At 38.9% G+C, this 5,791-nt stretch overlaps 1 pseudogene; it reads right to left on the bottom strand.

Moving 5' to 3' along the window:
* Positions 1-1,335: 1,335 nt before the first annotated feature.
* Positions 1,336-2,072, bottom strand: LOC105542267 (annotated as a pseudogene).
* Positions 2,073-5,791: the final 3,719 nt, after the last annotated feature.

Below are 5,791 nucleotides of genomic sequence, written 5' to 3'. Positions count from 1 at the left end.
AAGATTGGGGTATCAGGTTAATGGGGGATTTCTTCTCTCCTTCCCAGCACTGTTCTTCTAACTTTCTCCCCTGCTCACTCATCTTCCCAGATGACCTGTTCACAGCTGAGCACAGGAGGAAAGGGAATTTAGGGAAAAATCTTACTTTGCTGATACTTTTGTGACATCTGGAGGCTCTTTTAGGGGTTTCTTGCAGTTTGGGAAACTCCAACGGAAATTTTTACGATGTGGACGATGCCTTTCCTCTGGCCTGGCTATATATGATTCCAACTCCTGAAACCTGGCATCCAGAGACAGGCCTTGTATACATTCCTGTTAGAGCCCCCACTGCCTTCCCAATGGCCCTCCTGGACAAAGTCCCTTGGGCAAAGTCTACATTCCATGCTGGTTTTCCCAATGCCCACATCTGCTGCATGAGAAACATTCCTGAAAGCTTGCCCCTGCCAGTGGTGGAAGTGGCACCTATCCCCAAAGCAATTATCTTCCTCTTTGTTCTGCTTCCTGGGGTCGAAAGCCTGCTGCAACCTCCTGCCTTTAGATTTCATAGTCCTAAGTCTACTACCAGTCCACTGTGTCCCTTCAACCCTCAGAACACATATCAAGTTCTAAAGGTGAAGACCTTCACACCAAGCCTGAAGTGATCTGAAAGCATCATCCCTCTCAGCAACTCTCCACAGCCCAGGGAAAGAAAAACTGCCACAGCACTGCTGCCTCACTCTCCAGAGATATTTTTTTTCTTTCTCTTTCAATGTTCGCTCTTTCAAATACTCCAGGAAAGTGAGAGACTAAGGGATCAAAATATAATCCCTTAATATTCTTATACTTCTCTTTTTTTTATTTTTTATTTTTTATTTTTTTGCAGAGACAAGTGAACATTTATTTTTTGGTCCTTTCTTCCTATGTGTATTTCAAGTCTTTTTCCAAAGAAGGCCCCAGGAATCTCCAGATTCAATTACGTCCCTGGGCTTGGTCGACTACTGCAGGAGTCTTAGGGAGCCTTGTACAAATGCTAGAGTTACTCATTTACCAACATTAAACCCTAGGATAGAAGATACACAAAAGCAGGACTCCTTCCTCCATGGAATGTGCTGATTTCAGACGAGATGGCAGCCAATGTAGAAAATGCTGGAATTTTTCCTTGGAACTGGATTGTGATGAGAGGTGCTTGCCATGAACATAAACTACTATCTTTTCTTTGACGCTTCCTTTCCAGTTTTTGAAGATAAAGTAGGAAATTCCAAACAAAAAGATACTCAGTAAAAATTCCAAACAAAAAAAGAGAAACACATGCTTCCACTTCATTGATAGAAATTTACTGCAGTTTGGCACCTGGGTCTAGTTAAGCAGGCAGATGAACTGATTGATGCGTTCACCCCGATAGCCAGGTATGCCCACTCCTTGAGGAAGCCCACTCTATCGTTCGTACCATGATGGGTCACTGAGAGATGGAAAAGGCGCAAGAACCATGAGATCTCCTGGAAATGCTTCCCTGGGAAGGCAATTTCATGAATGAGATCTTCCAAGCAAATGACACCAAACTTCCCCAGGTGCTCCTCAATCACTGTTTTGTCTGTCAGAGGGAGGGTCTTATTCTTGACCTTGGCTTGTCCGCATTTCAAAATGAGTTCCAGGACAGACATCAGATTTGGAAATCCCCAGGTCACATAAGGTTCCACTATACGCAGCATTTTTAGGTTCTGGGGAGTGACTTTTACAAAGACACCAGTAAAAATTTTCTTCAGGCAGTCTTGTGATGGTTCTCTGCACCAGTAAGCTCACACCATCAAACCTTTCAATGCATACAACAAAGCCAAGGAATGTTTATCTGGCAATTCCAAGGCATGAGGTTTCACTTCTAGTCATCTGAGATGCACCTTGTCATGTTTCTGCTGCCAGAAATCATGTAGGAATGATTCCAGTGTCTTAAACCTGAACCCTTTTCCTTTCCTCTGCTCCTTCTTTGCCAAAAGTGGCTGCTTTGTCTGGGTGGCTTTGAGGGTTTGATAAGCCTTCCCCTTTTTCAGGAGATTTTCTGGAACCAAAGAGATTTTTCTTTGTTCTTGCTCCGCCATCTCTCTAGTGTTGCAGCTACTGCTTTTGGAGTCAGGGTCTCACTGTCGCCCAGGCTGGAGTGCAGTGGTGCAATCTCAGCTCATTGCAACTTCCGCCTCCTGGGTTCAAGAGATTCTCCTGTCTCAGCTTCCCGAGTAGCTGGGACTACAGGTACGTGCCACCTTGCCCAGCTAATTTTTGTATTTTTAGTAGAGATGGGGGTTCACCATATTGGTCAGGCTGGTCTTGAATTCCTGACCTCAGGTGTTCCACCTGCCTTAGCCTCCCAAAGTGCTGGGACTATAGGCGTGAGCCGCCACGTCCAGCCTCTTATATTCTTAATATAAGAATATTTTTAGCCATTCCCTCCAAGAGTTCTGCAAATGGAGTCCAGCACCAAACTTTGAAACATGGGGAAAGGTGGCACCTAGTGTTTTATCTTTAGCCTTAGGAACCTCTCCAGATACCCAGACAGGAAGAGTTCGGTATTAACATGCTGCTACATTAGTAATTAATATTCTCATCCTTTTTCACTCCTAACAAAATTTAGATTTTGTTAATAATTTTTACTTCCTCATGTTTATAAATCTTGGATTTGGTTCTATAAGTATAACTCCCACAATAAAAGGACTACCAGTGTGTTGGTTTTTTTTTTTTTTTTAAACTTTTTCATTCCTCAGGAGGGAGGGGTGTTTAATTTCTTGGTTGGCTGGATTTCATTGTCAGTTAGGTTGTTTTACTCACGTATGCTTTACTCACATTATGTCTAAAAAAGACCTTCACTCAGATACTCAAAAGATATCTTAACTACATACACTACTCATATGTCACATTTTCTTCTGCTCAACACCTTATAGATATTGCTCCATTGGCTTCAACTCTAAATGATCCTCTAGTCCTTATATAGTGGACTCTTCTTTTGTGAATTAGAGAAATCAATGACAGCCTTGATTTTACAGCTGAACAGTAGGTATTCATGTTCTTGTTTTCTCCCAAGTAAAGCTCATACATGCTGTAATTCTCATTGGAGTATTTCCCTCATATGGTCTTCATATGCAAGAGATGATTAAATTGGTAGAAAATTATCAGGTCAAACCCTCTTTTCCCTTGAACTTTAGACATTGTGTTCTGGCATTGAATATTGCTATGAAAAAGTATTAGGTCAATGAGATTTTGTTTATTTGTAGGTATCTTGATTTTTCTGCCTAGGTACTTGAAGAGATCTTTCTTCTTTTTAAAAAGGTTTATAAGACATATATGCACTGAAAATCATATGAAAAAAAGTTCAACATCACTGATCATTAGAGAAATGCAAATCGAAACCACAATGAGATTCCACCTTACACCAGTCAGAATGGCTATTACTAAAAAGTCAAAAAATAACAGATGCTGGCGAGGGTAGGAGGAAAAAGGAATGCTCACACACTGCTGGTGGGAGTGTAAATTAGTTCAGCCATTGTGAAGGACAGTGTAGTGATTCTTCAAAGACCTAAAGACAGAAATACCATTCTACCCAGCAATCCCACTGCTGAATATATACACAAAGGAATATAAATTGTTCTATTATAAAGACACACAGATGCCAATGTTCATTGCAACACTATTCACAATTGCAAAGACACAGAATCAACCTAAATGCCTATCAATGATAGACTGGATAAACAAAATGTGGTACCTATACACCATGGAATACTATGCAGCCATAAAAAGAATGAGATGATGCCCTTTGCAGAGACATGGATGGAGCTGGAGGCTATTATCCTTAGCAAACTAACACAGGAGCAGAAAACCAAATGCTGAATGTTCTCACTGACAAGTGGGAGCTAAATGATGAGAACACATGGACACACACAGGGGAACAACACACACTGGGGCCTATTGAAGGCTGGAGGGTGGGAGGAGGGAGAGGATCAGGAAAAATAACTAATGGGTACTAGGGTTAATATCTGGATGATGAAATAATCTGTACAATAAACCTCTGTGACACAAGTTTACCTATGTAACAAACCTGCACATGTACTCCTGAACTTCAAAGTAAAAAAATAAATTATTTAACAACATGTGTTCAGTAAATTCTAATGTTCTGCATCAGCACGCTATATCATTTTGTCAATATTTCCTGAAACATGGTGGGTTCTTTCAACATGCATATTAGATTTTTACTTATTTCAAGGAAAAATTTATTCTATCACAACTTTGGCCATTTTTTTGGTGTCACTTGTTTCTATGTCATTTATTCTATAGTTTCTTGCACATAATTTATTTTGTTGGATGATGTTGGATCATCTTTATTAATCACTTATATCCATTAGTCCTTCTTGAACTGCTTTTCTCTCTTGATTATTCTCAGCACTCAATTGAGCCTTTCTTCTGTGTTAGCAATTCAATTTTCAGCTATGGCCATTCTAATCCTTGAAAATTCTAATTTAGTTATAAATTATGTAATGCATTGGGTGTTTTTGTTTCTCTGCATTCCTCTTTTTCTTCTTATTCTGTTTTTCTTTTTAAATCTGTTGTCAAGCACTTGTTTAATAAAATTCATAGTTTTATTAAGCTCTTTAGAGTAAAATACTGTCAGGTGATCTTTCCTGTAAGTTGTCCTCTTTTGCAGACTGTTTATCTGTCTTTAGTGTGCTAGATTGATCTTACCTTTTCCTGTACTATTTTAATAAAACCATTATTTTTCTTGTTAACAGTTACAGAATTGTTCTCTGTGTGCCAGACTCTGTTCTCTGCAATTTCCGTATGTTAATCCTCTAATTCTTATAAGATAACCCTAGTAGGCAGATACAAGTATTTGCTCCATTTTAAAGACGATGAAACTGTGCGTTTGAATAATTACTACGATGTTTCTTTTCATTTTGCTCAGGCTTATGTGGGCACTTTCATCCACACCTTTTCCTTGCTATAGTTTAGTACAGATGAGTTCTCTTTGGCACCATGTTCACCTTAATATTATACCTGTTTATCTTCCCTTTCCAACTATAGTCTGGGGACTTGGAGTAATATGACCTATTATTTCTATAACCACAGAATTTGGAAAGAGGGGGAGAAAGACAGAACTCCCCATTCAAATGTTATATAAAATATCCTGGGTTTGTTACCCTTAACTAAAAATGCTTTATTAGATCTCTAAGTTCAACAAAGAGCCTTGAAAAAATCAATATTCCTATATTTTTTCTCTGCATTAGATGCCATCCTAGGATGCTGCAATGACTGAAACTGAAGCTTTTTCTCTTGAGGATTTTCCTTTATGTTTCCTCCAAGTAGCTCACTCATCTCCCTAGTGTATTTCTTCTGAAATTTGGGATTTAAGGGGAAATTCTCAAGATGTGTTAACAAGTCCATCTTCTTTCCCCAATGTAGCTTCGAGGTGGGGTAGAGGCTATGTTAAGACCCACATGGAATCTTTCCAGTAAGGTTGATTTCCTTGTTAGGACCCCATTTTTAAACTTAGGACATGAAATGGTATCCCTTCCTGGTTTCCTTTTTTATTATTTTATTATTTTTTATTTATGTGTTCAGGTAACAAGAAGTTTCTATGACCTGGATTCATCCTTCTATCTTCACCGAAAGCTTGACTGGTACTTTATGACATTAAATAAATATATCTTGTAACCAATGTTTGCTTTTCCGCAGAATAGAATATTTCCATTTTATCATAAAAGCCTTGTACATGTATGGTATCAAAGTACTGAGATTCAACTACAAGGCAAGTCTTATGTTTTGTTTCATTTTT

This window comes from Mandrillus leucophaeus, unplaced genomic scaffold (genome assembly GCF_000951045.1).
Source record: "Mandrillus leucophaeus isolate KB7577 unplaced genomic scaffold, Mleu.le_1.0 Scaffold254, whole genome shotgun sequence".
Lineage (NCBI taxonomy): Eukaryota > Metazoa > Chordata > Mammalia > Primates > Cercopithecidae > Mandrillus > Mandrillus leucophaeus.
The sequence above is the reverse complement of the archived record's forward strand: the minus strand, read 5'-3'. Positions and strand labels throughout refer to the sequence as shown.